The sequence below is a fragment of the Sesamum indicum genome, unplaced genomic scaffold (genome assembly GCF_000512975.1).
Source record: "Sesamum indicum cultivar Zhongzhi No. 13 unplaced genomic scaffold, S_indicum_v1.0 scaffold00095, whole genome shotgun sequence".
NCBI classification, from domain to species: domain Eukaryota; kingdom Viridiplantae; phylum Streptophyta; class Magnoliopsida; order Lamiales; family Pedaliaceae; genus Sesamum; species Sesamum indicum.
In genome coordinates, this window is record NW_011628042.1 from 338353 (window position 1) to 354923 (window position 16571).

General features: G+C 33.7%; 1 long non-coding RNA gene across 1 annotated transcript; it reads left to right on the forward strand.

Moving 5' to 3' along the window:
- Positions 1-7697: 7697 nt before the first annotated feature.
- LOC105178798 lies at positions 7698-10427 on the forward strand. Its single transcript, XR_849174.2, has 4 exons — positions 7698-8124; positions 8995-9075; positions 9318-9545; positions 10039-10427. It is a non-coding gene; the product is annotated as an uncharacterized LOC105178798 (long non-coding RNA).
- Positions 10428-16571: the final 6144 nt, after the last annotated feature.

Genomic DNA, 16571 nt, shown 5'->3' on the forward strand with positions numbered 1-16571 from the left:
AGTTGGGGAGAGTACGAAAGGAGGAAGAAAAAAAGCCTTATTATTTCAAGGCTAAAAACAAAGGAAGAAATTCAAACATAAAAGTAAAACATGCATTCAGCCAATGAGCTTTGTCATCATTCCCATTGTTTATCCAATGAATAATAATTAATACATTTACATAATATATAAACATGCTAAACAAATAAATACAATCATTGTATTTAACAATAGATATCGAATATCAAATACCAAAAATATAATTAAATGCAGAAAATAACATACTAATAATGTAATTAAAAAGGGATATCATCCATGCATTCAATGTACAATTTTTTTGGTTTGTTTGGAAACCATTTCCTAATTAATTTATAGCACAATTTAATTTTAGAAATATCCAATTAAACTAAAATTAAAATTAGCCAAAATTAATAATTTCAAAAAAATTGCGGAAATCAGAAAAATTCACTTTTTTGGAAAAAATGACACAAAACGGCCAGTTGTTCGAAACCGCACACGGTTGTCTGTTATCGGCCTTGCACGCCCAGCGCCCAAGCGCTATCCTGCTAGGCAGTGACCAGCCGGCAGGGCAACAAGGGTTGTACTACTCTATTTTTTAATTTTTTTTTAAATTTCTATAATTATGAACTAAAATAAAATCATACATATATAGAAAATTCAATTTTTCAAAAAATGCATATATATCCATAATTTAAAAGAAAAACTATTACAAATTTTTTAAACACATAACCATGCTTCAAAGACATAAAACGTGTTTTTTTAAAACAAATTAAACACGTTCTTCATGCGCAACACATAATAACATGTTAATCCTAAAGCGAAAACACCGAAACGTAATTTGATACCATTGAAAGAATCGGTATGACCCGGGAACGCGCGGAAGTGTGAAATAAAAAAATTAAAGCTGTTCAAAAGGGTGTTCCCTTTGAAATTTTTGCGAATTAGGTTTTTGGTAAAAGAATAATAATAAATATATAAGCATGCTAGACATGTGGCTAGAGGATGAAACAAAAGGCACAAAAATGTAATATAAAACTTTACCTTTTGTTTCTTTGGATGAGCAACAATGTGCGTTGTTTTCCTTTTTGTTCCTCTTATGTTCACTTTATAATTCCAATTAGAACCCCTCTAATTTGTCCACACCACGCTATGGAATAGATATAGTTCTTTTTTTATTGGTAGATAGAAAAAAGAACAAGAAGAAAAATAACTCCAAACAAACACTATTTTTTAGTTTTGTATCAAATTCAATATAGAGCAAAAGGAGAATATTTTGACAGAGAGAAAAGGAATAGTTTTGTATATTACGTACAATTGAATTCAAAATTTAATAACTACCAAATTTGCCTCCAAGGTAACCTATACACACTCATGGATATAACCTTCAACCATGATGAAATAACTACTCCATTATGTTCATCATGGTGAGGAGTTTCAACTCCTTCTTAACTTGGTCAAACCTCCTTCAATTGGGCTTGGACTTTAAGTATACACCACACTTGATTTAATCAAATTAAATCATTTCCAACCAAAGTCCATTGTACAATAATTAATTAAATTAATTTTACCTCAAAAGAGTCCAAAGATTCATTTAATTCAATTAAATAAATCTAAGCCCGAATACTAATTAATTGATGCAATCAATTAATTAAGCCAAATCTAATAAATTAATCTAATTAATTTCAAGATGATAAGCCCAAAAGTTCATTAATTCAAGTAATTAATTTTTAGTTATTCGTCAAATGGATTATAAATAAATGATCCAATGATTTATACATTCTCCTTGAATTAATTTAATCTAATTAAATTAATTTTTTTCTTCTCGAATTAATTCAAAATTAATTCCACCAATTCCTTAGTGATTTGTGTGTGACTCTTTAGGTTCACCCTCAGCTAGACTTGGGTATTGTATCCAACATAAATAAATAATTAAATCTAGACTTGGGTGACCGTCTAGCAATGGCCCACAGCACTAGAGACTAGGTGAATGTTGGCGTAAATATTTAGGCTCTCAAGTTCTAAACAGGTCCAATCGTTCCATCGATCATCTTCCAGCCTTAGACTAGGACATGGAATTGGGCATCAGTTCCCATCCTAGACAAGGCAACTATGCTGAAAACTTGAAATGCATTTACTCTATTGTTCGACAAAGGAAACCATTTCCTATTCGACTAATCGCTATGGCAATAGATTTAGAGAGTCTAAATATCTCGGAGCGCATAGGAAATATATCCATTATATACTGATAGAGGACGAATTCTATCATTAAATCCACCGTCCCCATTACATACTCCGACTACACTGACAACGCTTATAACGACCATATTGGAGGTACAACCATATCTCGCCAGATCCAAGATATTGCCCTCATATGCATGTGGCTGCCATGATTCCACAAGTTCAAGAACTAATCATATATTATCGGAACCGAGAATTCAAGTCATACCAACCAAACCTCCAAAACTTCCACATGATGATTCTCGTGAGTCAGTTCAATCAATTAACAACCTTGTCAACTAATCGACTAAAATTATTAGACATCCCATGTCTGTCGTTGATGAAACACGGCACTCATCCAATGAATGCGATACTTAGTGTAAGTCTCTTTAGGACTCTCAATGACCAGTCTCGAGGTCCTCGACATGGAACATTTCAGACCAACCCTTGGAAGTTGGTTTCATAGCTGTCATCGAATGCGCAGCCTACCTACATGAGTTATTTAGGTTTGTGCCCACTTATTGTGATGTTAAAACAACATTCAACGTAAATAGTAAGCACAACAAACACATGCTGGTACAGATGAACTTACTATATTTATCAAATTAATATCACATTCATAAACATTCCTAAATTGTTCCCAAAATCGCCAATCCAATTAGCTTTCTGGTAACCTATTCTAACATTCTGAGTATACGTTCTTGACGATGGTGATCCCCGGTCCTTCCATTCCAAAATGTCTCTTTGATGTTTACCTGGAGTAGCTAATCAAGGACTTGTAGAATTTGTGGCATGTGGGTGTATTGATGCATGACAGTGCAAAGCATGAGACATTCCTAATGCGCACCACGTTGATGTGGATTATGAACGACCTATCCATTTATGGGATGACATTAGGATAGAGTTCCACTAGTGTTATAGGGTGTCTAATTTGTATGTAAGACACGTGAATTCTACTCGCAAAATTATAGGAAGGGGTGCTAGTTTGACTGCCACTGACACTTCCTCCCCTCGGACCATTCATACCATAGGTACAAGAAAGTATTCACTAACAACTGAGTACAAAGGAATGTTGCAATACCAAGATTGACGGGAGGACAGATCCGTGATTGGATTACGAGTTCAGGTTTATGGTTGAAGTGCCATTATCACTCCTAGATGGGTACGGTAGCGAGCATAAGTCGACAAAGAAAACATCTTCTGGGAACTCGAGTACTGGTCGACGCATCTAATAAGACATAATCTTGATGTCATGCACATTGAGAAGAAGGTGTTTGATAATATATTCAAAACCTGATAGATATAAAGTCTTAGATTCTTTGCAAATGGAACAGGAACAGACCAAGTAGAAATGACGACCTCTATATGAACGAACTTGTATCCAATCGTCTATTTTCAACTATCCGAGCCGAGGTAGTGGGGCATCAAATAAGAGATGGCTTAGTGGATCAGAACGTTACATAATCGAATGTACATATCAACCAACGGTGAAGTAATCACGTGATACTACGACTACGTGTAAAGAAACCGATATAATTTATTCATATTGTTATTTTAGACTTTAACCTATGTATTGATATGTATGTGAACAGGTCCTTTTCGAATGAACTTTACGAGCATTACCATTCGTAGGACCCTATTGTCGAGGAGCTAGTAGCTACTCAATTCAAGGATTGCTTCAAATGTCGTGTAAGTTGTGTCTTATGAATCAATTCAAGGATTGCTTCAAATGTCGTGTAAGTTGTGTCTTATGAATTGTGCCTTTTGAATTGTGTTACAATTGTAATTTGCCAATATATTATTCTCTAATATGTGCAACACAGGTGAATCTGAATTAAATTACACGAACGACGAGTTTTTGAAATCGCATTGTTGGGGTCCTACAACTGAGATCACAATATTCATGTGTTACTTTGTGAATGGTTACAATTTCCACACTGAACTTCATAGCGTAAGCAACTCTACTTTGAACTGTGGGGTCTGTCTCAAAAGCTCATCATATACAGACACAGACTATGACTTCTACGGGATTCTCAAAGAGATAATCAGTTACATTACCCACTTATTACAAACATGCAAATTATTTTGTTTAAATGTCGTTGAGTTGATCCCATGAGAGGTATGAAGGTATCCTCATTACCACTTCGATAATGTAAACTTCAAGAAAGTATATCAAAGTAACGAACTATTCATCCATGCACAACAAGCAATACAAGTCTATTACACAGAATACCCTAGCATGAAGTCACACAAAGTCGACTGGTTAGCTGTCTGCAAATCAAAAGCTAGAAGAGTCATTGAGGATGGACCAAAGTTGCGTTTCAAGAGGATGAGATAATACCTACTCCACAAGTTGCGATGGACAATCATAATTATGACCTGCATGACCCCAAATGGTATACAATTAGTTGTTGAGTTTTATGTTGTTAATCAACAATGAGTCGGTAGATCCTAATTGGGGACTTGTGAATCTAATGATGAGTCTAACGAAGATAGCTTTGACAATGATTACGAGACTGAAGAGGACAATAATTACAATTGAATGTTCAGTGTTTCTGTAATCAGACATTTGCAAATAATCCTTGTATAAATTACTGATTCATTAAATATTTTTTCAAAAATATATGGTCTATTCAGGAACAGTTATAAAAAGAGAAAACCGTTCCTAACCCATTTCAAATATCCACGATCGATACAAAAATTGTTCCTATTATAACCGTTCCTCATTGTACACGCATATAATCAAATGTAACATTAAGAACCGGCAAATAAATAAATATCATTCACGAAACAATTATAAAATTATTCAGAAAAAGAGAAAAATTCATAATTTAGAAAAGGTCATGATAAATTGAATGTTCCTATAAGAGCTTCAGACAATTTTCAATTGGCGCCATAGGAAAGGTGGAGGGAAATTCAATATTAGGAACTATCATTGAATATTTGACTGCTCCTAAATTAAATTTATATTAAATCGTTCCTAAAAGTATAATGAAATCGTTCACTACATAATATTAATAAAACCGTACCTGTAATTAAAACAAAAGCGTTCATAAAGGCACAAATTATTCCTAGTTCACATTCCGCTTACGATATCTCCACATCCGTGAGCTCGATTAATTTCAAACTTAAAGTCATATAAATATTATACATTCTGATGTAAAATCACGTGGTCTGACTGATAGTTGCATCGTTTTCGACCTCATTGATTGTAAATCAGATACTACAACTCAGTATCCGTATAACAAAAAGTTCCAAAACTTTATCAAATGTAATATTTTTCGATTCAATCATATCCAACGGTCTGATTAAAATTTTAACTTTCTGATTAGGCGAGACAGTATAACAGTAGAAGAGGCTACTAACAATATTGGATATACAAATTTACTTAATCTGTTGAACATGTATCAATATGTCAACAAGAATTATATGTGTGAATGGTCTACATAAATTTATGGTCAACTTTTACTTTGATCATTAACATTCAGGAACGATTTTTTCTACATTTTTAAATTTTTGTAATAAAATAAATTAATTTTGACACTTGTATTGGGACGGTCAATACAAGTATAGGAATGATCTTTCAAAATATATCTTAGAATGACATCGTCTGAGATGTTGGAATGATTTTAGTAATAAGTATTTCAATAAGTGATCGTGCCAAATATTCTCTCAAAATCCATTTAGCACATGAAATGTTGTCGTTTATCTTATTTTGGAGCGGACTTAGGAATGGTATAGTTACAAAAGTCCATTTCTAAGCCCGTTCCAAAAGTTAATATATATTTGATACTAAGCAGATTTTTTCTTTTCTCCCTCGATCACCCCCCACTCCACTCTCTCTCTCTCTCTCTCTCTTACCATTCGCCTCCCGCAGCCGCATTCCGCCGTCCCTCGTCCACCGCCCGCTTCCTCTGTCTGTTTGCCTCTTTGGCCGTTCGCCTCCCGGTGAGTTTTCTTCTTCAGTTTTTCTTTCCCCTTTCTTTTTTTTATATATTTCTGAAAATAATTTAAAAAATATAACTGAAAATATTTTCAGAAATATAATTGAAAATATTTTCAGAAATAGTTTCCCTCCCATTTTTCTGAAATGGATGTCTCCCATTTCTGAAAAAAAAAATTTGGTTAAAAATTTGCGAAAAGTTTTTTGAAAATATTTTCATAAACAGATTCTTAAAAATCAGTTTCAGAAATTATTTTTGAAAACATATCATATTTTTTTGATATTAAAATATATTTTTTGAAATTATAAAATTGTCTGAAAATATATAGCACATGAAATTAAACATATATTTTTTTTTAAATTAAAATATAGTTTTCTAAATTATTTAAAATATATTTTTATAAAATGAAAATATAATATTTGGAAATTATAAAACTTTTATATAATATATTTTCTGGAAATTAAAACATATTTTTGCTAAAATTAAAATATAGTTCTAAATTATAATATTTTTCTGTAATTTTTATCCGCGGACGCCTATAAATAGGGTGCAATGAAGCAGAAGGGGATCGTCAGAAAAAATCCTGTCAAACTCTTCAAAGCATAATATTTTCGATTCTGAGTCTTCGTATTATAAATTTCCTAGTTTATGGAGGTTTTCCTAACAAGTCAAGTCTTCTATCCTCTGAGAGACTGAACACTTATCTCATCCAATAGAGGAATAATATGTAAGTAATATTCTATATATTCATCAATAAAAGTAAGGCTTCTATCCAATTTATTGTCCAAAATTCTATTAAGTCCCTATATTGGAGTGTCTTCTAGGTCCTAAGGTAGGAAACGAAGTAGGATTGTTGAAGGAGCCAAGTACCTGTGAACCATCGTTTGCGGAAGTTTGGTTGGAGGGAGTTCGTAAAATCGAGGACTTGGAATACCTAAAAACAAGGCGGTCGGTAAAAGGTACGAATTTATGAGAGCTTAATTTATTTCGGATGCATGTTAGGCCGTTTTTAGAGCAATAAAATGGACTATTAGGCTTTATTACCAAAAAGGGCAAAATGGTCATTCAATTGACTGAAGGACCGAATCTAAGCAAAATGGAAAGATATAGATGTAAAACTAATATTGTCAAAATTAAAGGATCAAAATGATTTCGGAACATAAATAGAGGACTATTCGAATCTTTTTCCCCCATAAATATTTTGATTTTGGACTCCATTCATATGTCATAAATACACTCATATTCTCCATTAAAGAGGTGTTTATCTGTTGCTGTAATTGAGTTTTTTTATTTATCTTTTTTACGGGGGTGGGGGGGAGGCGATGGGGGTTAAATCTTTTGAAATTAACAATTTTTATTCTAACCATTTATTCAAGAACCAGTTTGTGAGGATCGTGCTACGTCAATACAACGTATTGATGTGGCATCATCCTGACTGTTTGTCATGAAAATATCTTATATAAGTTAGTATAAATATCATTAAATAATATTTTGAGAATTGTCTCAATTAAATTCACTCTATAAATTTATCCCCCCCCCCATATAGATGCATAATTTATTATCTATCAATTGCTTGGTCACCCTCTTGTCGTTGTTTCTTTCATTCCTATTCTCTCTCTCTCTCCCACACACACACACTATCTCTCTCTCTCTCCCACACACACACAGACATCCTTCCAAGAACTCTTTGTGCACAGAAGAAAAGATGGAGGACGTCTCAGATGAAGCAAGCAATGTAGATCTTTACTCAATAATTCAATTGAATTCAACTTTAGATTTTATTTTATAGATTTGTATAAGCTCTCACAATTGTTAATTTTTCACCTTGTTGATAATACTTGAGAGAGATAACTTCTGTGGTTGTGGAAGAATTAATGGTCTGCTCTTTCCGGAACCACTCAATTTTAATTTTTTGGCACCTCCTCCACCACCACCATCACAAGTGCCTCAAAGAGTCCAGCAGGTATGGCAGATCTTTCCTTCTTTCTTTCATTTTTTTTTCTCAAAAAAAAAATGTCTGATCTCCGTTCTTCTTCATCTATTCAGATCTTTTATTTTAAGTATAAATTTTATAAAATGTACTAAAACTAATAATTGTTAAATCTTGTAAGTGGAATACAATTACTTTTGCTTTTCCTTTGAATTTTGAAATAAAACTTTTCCAAAAAAAAAAAGCAATCAAAATTGGGGGGGGGGGGGGGGCAGTTGCAAGATTTGATCTATTCTTTTATCTCTCTCTGACTCTCTCTCTCTCTATTTCTCTCTCTCCCTTTTTTTCCTTTAATATATCGGTGAATATTAATGATGGCATCCAAATGAAATTTATTTACAAGCTAAATTGTCAGATATGTTGTCAAAGATTCAACCAAACTAATAAATTTGACGATGTCAAAAATCAGTATAATAGTTTTTATTTTAAGACCAGAGTTAATTAAAGTATTATGTTTATTTATAGCTTGTTTTGAATTACCTCTTGATATAAGAATTCAACAAACCGAAGGATATTCTCTACAGTTAACACACACATAAACGCATATACTAAAGTATTCTACAGTTAACACATAAACGCATATACTAAAGTATAATATAGAAAAAATCTATTGTCTATCAAACCAAATTAAGGCACATGGATTACATATATGTATTATGTCGTCAATTCATACCTGACTATGCTTATTCTAATAATCATATAACTTTTTATTTTGTTAGTTACAAAAAAATATATATAACTATCACCCACTATCCATAAAGAGAGAAAAAAATAAAAGCACTTAGGCACATGGATTACATATATTTATTGGTTAAGTTAATACTTAAAATTCAATTCTTGCAGGAGCAAGTAGGGTCAAACAACGAAGGATCTTCACAAAGAAAGAAACGGGACCTTATTGCATCTAGGATTGTGGAATCAAAAGTAATTTTACTCCGACTTTTAAAATGCGAGGAACAATCGCAATATATTTTGTAGATGTTAGAGGTTGCTTTAGTTTCTTCTTTATGAATCATACTTTGCTTATATCCACTATAAGAAAATCTTGAAAGAAGCAATTCTAATAAAAGAAAAGAACCTTGCACTTGTATTACACATTTAATTTGAATATGAAATACGAAAAATTAGTATGACCTTATTTATATTCTTTTTTTCTTGCATCAAAGATTGCAACAGGGAAGACCACATATTATGTTTTATTACTATATGAGTGTTTGAATAGAAGAAAGATGGAAGCTAAAGAAATCCAGCTTTTGCAAAGGGTGGTCTTCCCGGTTACTGAAGAAGTCTATACGGAGATAGAAAGCAAGTATCCATTGTCAATGAAAGAACAACTCGAGGGGAGATGGATTATTGAGGTTAGAGAACGCACAGGAACCACCAAAACTAAAAAGGTATATATTAATTAATATAACTACATGTGTCATTCAATTGAGTAGATACAAAAAGTACATTAGTAAATATACTGCACGGGTTTCTTAATTAATTAGATTCAGAAGATACATTAATTAAAATAATCGCATGGGTCTCCTTAACTATATATTAATTTGTTAATATTATTTTCTTAAAATATTAGCTATTGGATTTATAAGATGAATATTTCTCTATAAGGATCTATCTGCTCGTTAACAAGAGTCGTAATTACTTACGTTCCAAAATACATAATTCACTTGCATTAATTTCCTAACTGAAATTTCTTTTTCTTAGTTTAATTTCCACGAAAAGGTCAACAAAACCATCCGATCTATAAATTACATTGCCACATTCATTATGTACCGTGTGATTTACTAGACTCCGGTGAGCACTCATTCTAATGTCTTCAAACTTTGCAAATCTACAAATTTTACTGTGCAATTCTATGTTTGAAAACGCAATGTTGATGTGCAGGTTTGATGACCATGATATGCAGCCTTCTTCCCTGCAATTCTATGTGTGAAAACTCAATTTTGATCAAGGGACTTTGGCATAACAGCAGGAAGAAGAGAGTTAGGAAGGCAGCGGCTCGATGATTCAATCTCCGCTGAGATTGGTGCTCTGTGTAACGGGTTCTTGTGGTGTTGCCTCTATGGGTAGTTCTCATGGAGGTACTTGTCAGGAAGGTGGTGGTGGAGGGGAAGGCAGAAGTAGTGCCGAAAAATTGAAGTTAAGTGGCTCCGGAAAGAGCACACCATTAACTTTCCAACCACCATAAAAGTTATCTCTCTCAAGTATAGTTTACATCTACAAAGTAAAATTAAATATATTTTAGATTTTGTAAAAAACTGTAAAATCGAATCGGAAGGTGAATGAAGTTGAATCGTTGAATAAAAATCTACATTTCTCCCTTTATTTGAGTTTTGCTCCATATCTCTTGTGTGCACAAAGAATTCTTTGGAGTATGTGAAGGGAGGGGGGAGAGACACACAAATGATATAAAATGGAGGATACAAAGACAAGAGGGTGAGTAAGCAATCGTTGGGTGATTTATTATGTATGTGAGCGTGTTAGTGTGAGTGTGAGTGTGTGTATGGATGCATAAAGAAAAAATGAATGTATTTAAAGCAGAACAAAAAATAAAATTGAACATCAACGACAACTAAACACAACTCTAATAGGAATATGAGTGTATTTATGACACATTAAATTGTGTCCAAAGTCGGAATATCTATAGTGTTGCAACAATTTAAATAAAATACACTTAAAAAGAAGGCGGGATTTTGCACGTATCAGTAGACCATTCCAAATCCCGTTTCATATTGAGATGGATATTGGAACACAATAGGAATAGAACCTAATAGATGACGTCATGATCACTATTTTTCATGGATTAAATTTTGAAACTGGCAAAGCGTGCCAAAATGTGTTCCAAATAAATAGTTATAAATGTTGTTCCAAAGATAGTTCGAATATAGTAATAGTAGATGGTTGGAATTCTGTTTGAAACACAATACTAGAATTAGGGGCAGTCTTACATTGAACGTTCCTATATGTGAGACAATTGATGTTAAAAAAATGACGGTTAGTAAACGTATTCCACAATGAGGTACAATTTGGAACGATTTTGGGTATGCACCTAAGCAATTAAGTAAAAAAACATCCTAATTATGAGTTTTAATTAAAATGGAATGTGTTACAATGATCGTCCCAACAACTGGTGCAATTTGGAACGATTTTATTATTTTATTAAATAGTGTATTACTAAGACAGTTCCAAATAAAGTACAACGACTATAATTTAACGGTCGAAAAACCATTCTTAATTCCATTGCAATGATCATTTCAAATTGCAAAATAATGGCTACTTTTAATGGCTAAATATGTGTTCTAGTAACCGTTCCAAATTTTTCTATATATATACGTGTTCCTCTCTTTCCATTTTATTTCATTATTTTCTTTCATTCTTCTTATTTTCTCTGTATTTCTTGAATCTCTCTGGAATTTCTTGATCTGCCACTATTCCACTAATATTCTTATACTCTTGTTCAGTTAATCCCTCTTGAATTTTCGTTGATATTTAAAGTTATTTTGATCAGGTAATAACTTTAAACCTTTATTTTTCAATTCATTGTATTCGTTGTAATTTTGTCAATTAAATCTAATGTTATAATGATATATGTATATATGTGTGTGTGTGCGTGTGTAGGAACCATGATCATATTAAGATAGTTGAGGAGATGAAAGTATGAGAACAACCAGCCCAGTAGGGTGGGTTTTAATCCATAGTTTGAGGATGGTGTTCTATATTTATACAATGGGCCAAATCTCAACATGCATATATTGATGGTGAGATAATTAAGTTTCCTTATCAGAAGTGCAAAAATGATTCTTTTAGAACCATGGTCGACTTAAATTTTATTTTGTATATGAAAGGTTTCACGCCAGAGTATTATAATTGCACTTCTCATGGCGAGGAGAGGGTGCACGAGTATTTTGAGGCCGTCATCAAGGCCCCTTTGCAGAAGGAGAAAACTTTTGTTTCTCATGAGGTGGCGCACTGGGATGATGCAGCGCAGAGGATGATTTTCGGCCACCAGGCCGACTTCAGGTCTGCTAATTATAACTAGGATGTTGTGCGTGATAATGATACGAGGTTCTGTCCTACTAAGGCAATGCCTCGTTTATATTATGGTGGGGACCTTTATGATTATATGTTTGGGCTGGCAGATCAGTTTCAGAATGTAGTGCATGCTGCAAAGCAGCCGTTCTGGAGCGGTTGCACCCAATCTCAATTGGGTTTGTTGCTGAGTTGGTGAATATCAAGATCGAGAGCCATATTTCTCAGCATATATATGATCGTATATCCCAGAAGGCTGCTCATAAATTGGCCCGCGATTACACTCTCCCCATGGATTACTATATGACTAAGAAGTTCATAAGAGATTTGGGTTTACTTGGTGAGAAGATCAGCGTGTAAGAATGATAGCATATTTTATCGGAAGGACGATGTTGATTTGGACAACTGCAAGTTGTTTGGAGAAGCTAGGTACAAGCCGACAGGAGAGCGAAATCCTAATCGCAAGAAGACCTCGTATGCCATTCTTAGGTTAGAGGTTGTATTAATTATTAGAAATATATGAATCACTAATATGTTTGTATGTTCATAGTTAGTTAGTATGCTCTTTCGTTACATACGCTATCTTCAGTACGGGCATGCAATTTTCGCTGTGTACGGATGCACATAATTAATTGAGAAAATTACAATCTTAGTTTTGCAATTTAGGAGTTGATATTTTTTATCTTGTACGAATTGATTTTTTTAATTTGGTCATATAATTTAGCAATTTTAGTATTTCTTCTTCTAATTTGATTTAAAATTCTACGTGATTTGCACATAACCTAATTAAGTTGTAATTTTATTTTTATAAATTAATTTCATGAAGAATCAAAATTACCAACACCTTGTGCTACAGAAATAATTTCCATCCCAATAAGTTACAGTATATGTAAATCTTCCATCTTTTTTGAACTTTGCACTAAAAAGAATTTTTTTGAGTCATCATATATTGGAAAAATCCAAAAAGCAACATATATATCACAAATTTAAATTTCTACTTTAGTTAATAAGTAACCCATGATAAAAATACCAAATTTGTGAAAGTTTTACGTTAATAAAATCCTTTCGCTTTAATTAGAATTTAACTTATAAGTCAAATTTTATTCCTAAACTTATAAGATTTAACTTATAAAATATTTTTCTTTAAATTCAAGTTAAATGTGCAATATAAGTGCAAGATCCTCTATTTTTTATCAAGATTGTTTCTTTCATGATTTATCTAGTGGATATCAATGAAGTACAACTTAATAAAAAGAATAAGAAATTAAAGCAACTTCCAATATCTCCAAAATATATTCAAATTATTCCTCACATCTTAAAACTTTGAGAAAAATTGCTCAAATCTAGATACAATTAGATACTATTTTTTTTTTTTTTTTGTGAAAATCTTTCATTGCTTGACCGTGTTCTCTTCTACAAAAATTGAATCTTGATAATTAGTGTGAGTGTATGTGTGTAAATACATAAAGAGTGAATATGATGAATGTATTTAAAACAGAACAAAAAATAAAATTCAACATCAACAACTAAACACAACTTTAATAGGGAATATGAGTGTATTTATGACACATGAAATTGTGTCCAAATTTGGAATATTTACAGTGTTGCCACAATTTAAGTAAAATACACTATAAGAAATGCGGGATTTGTCACGTATCAGCAGACCGTTCCGAAGCCCGTTTCATATTTGAATTGGTATTGGAACACAGTAGGAATAGAACCTGATAGATGACGTCATGATCTCCATTTTTTATGGATTATATTTTTTGAACTGTCAAACTGTGCCAAAATATGTTCCAAATAAATAGTTGCAAAATTCATTCCAAAGACAGTTCGAATGCAGTAATGGTAAATGGTTAGAACTCTATTTGGAACACATTATTAGTATTAGGGACTCTCTTGCGTTGAACGTTCCTTGTCAGAAGTTTTGAAGACCACATACGACGTAAATTTGAACTTGTATATGAAACGTTTTATGCCGGAATATTATAATTACACTTCTCTTGGTGGGGAGAGGGTGTAATAGTATCTTGAGGCCGTCAGCACAACCCCAAGGTAGGATTGAGCAGATGGATTGAGCGGAGGGATGGTTTTCGGCCACCAAGCCTGCTTCTGGTCTTCTATTATAACCAGGATGTTGTGCCTGATGATAGTACGAGGTCATGTCCTATTTATGCAGTGCCTAGTTTATATTACGTTGGGGCACCCTATGATTATGTGTTTAGGCTGGCAGATCGATTTCACCTATGTGTTTGTGCATGTTGCCAAGCAACCGTTATGGAGCGGTTGCACCCAATCTCAATTGGGAGTTGTTGATGAGTTGGTGAATATCAAGATCGAGGGCCATATTTCCCAGATCGAGTATCCCAGTTGTCCGCTCATATATTGCCTTGCTATTACACTCTCCCCATGGATTACTATAGTACGAAGAAGTTGATAAGAGACTTAGGTTTTACCTGTTAAGAAGATTGATGCGTGTAAGAATAATTGCATATTGTATTGGAACGACGACATTGATCTGAACTACTGCAAGTTTTGTGGAGAAGCGAGGTAGAAGCCGACCAGAGAGTGATATCCTAACTGCAAGAATACCTCGTATCCCATTCTTAGTACCTATCGATTACCTCTCACCTGCAGAGGTTGTGTGCTTCAGAGGCATGGAGGCATTCTGAACGGACATGTCCCAAATTTGCAACAGAGCCTCATAATGTTAGATTGTGTTCCGTGCATGGATGGGTTCGCACCGCATAGGCAATACATTCATACGTACTCATGTTGGCTTGTTATGCTTAGACTGTACAATCTCCCACAGGGATTGTGCATGAGTTCTGTGGAAGAATCAGTATGGCACGGAAACGCCGCAGAAATTGAAATAAAAAGAATTAAAACGATTCAAAAGGGTATTCTGTTTGAAATTCTCGATTGTTCAGTGTTTGTCAAAAGCATAATAATAATTATATAAGCATGCTAGACGCAGCTAGAGGATGAAACAAAAGGCACAAAAATATAAAGTGAAACTTTACCTTTTGTTTCTTTAGATGAACAGCAACGTGCGTTGTTTCCCTAATACTAAGTCCATATATTCATTTAATTCAATTCAATAAATCTAAGCCCAAGCACCAATTAATTGATCCAATCAATTAACTAAGACAAACTTAATTAATTAATCCAATTAATTTAAAGGTATTAAGTTCAAAAATAAATTAATCTAATTAAATTAATTCAAAATTAATTCCACCAATTCTATAGTAATTTGTGTATGACTCTTTAGGTTTATCCTCACCTAGACTTGGGCATTGTGTCCAAATAAATAATTAATTTAATTTAATTTTAATTAATTATTTCCAATTAACCATTAATTGAAAATGCCCGTCACTATGGTTGGCCGTCTAGCAACAGGACATGGCACTACAGACTAGGTGAATGTTGGCGTGAACATTTAGGCTCTCGAGTTCCATACCAGTTCAGTCCTTCCATCGACTATCGACCATCTCTCGACCTTAGTCTAGGGCAGGAATTGGGCGTCAGCTCCCATCCTGCACCAACAACTATATTGAATACTTGAGATGCATTTACTCTATTTATCGATACAAAAATCATTTCCTATTCGACTAGTCGATATGCCCATAGACTTAGAGAGTCTAAACCATCTCAGAGTGTATAAGAGATATATCCACCGTCCTCAATACATATTCTGACTAAACTGGACAAAGCTTATAACGACCACATTGAAGATAAAGTCATATCTCGCCAGATCCAAGATATAGCCATCATATGCGTGCTACTACCATGATTCCTCAAGTCTAAGGACTGATGCTGTATTATCGAAGCCGAGAATTCAAGTCATACAAATCAAGCCTCTAAGGCTTCCATTTGATGATTCCCACGAGTCAGTTCAATCGGTTAATAACGTTATCAACTAATCCACTAAAATTGGATAGACATCCCATGTCTGTTGCCGATGAAATACGACACTCATCCAATAAATGCAATACTTAGTGCTAGTCCAGTCCCGAGGTCCTCGACTTAGAACGTTTCAGACCAACCTTCAGAAGTTGGTTTCTTAGCTATCATCCAATGCGCAACCCAACTACATGGGTTATTCAATTGGTCTGTGGGCATTTATTGTGACATTAAAAATACTGTTCAACATAAAGAGTAAGCACAACAAACACATAGTGCCACGAATGGATGCTTACTACATTCACCAAGATATTATCACACTCATAAAGATTGGTAAATGGTTCACAAAACCTCCAATCCGATTGGGTTTCTGGCCACCTATTCTAAGAATCTCCCATTGACCTAAAGCCAATCACCCATATCCCTCAAACATATCTGAGTGAGCAATCTGCGATACCAGCTCAGTCCCACGGGTCTACCATATT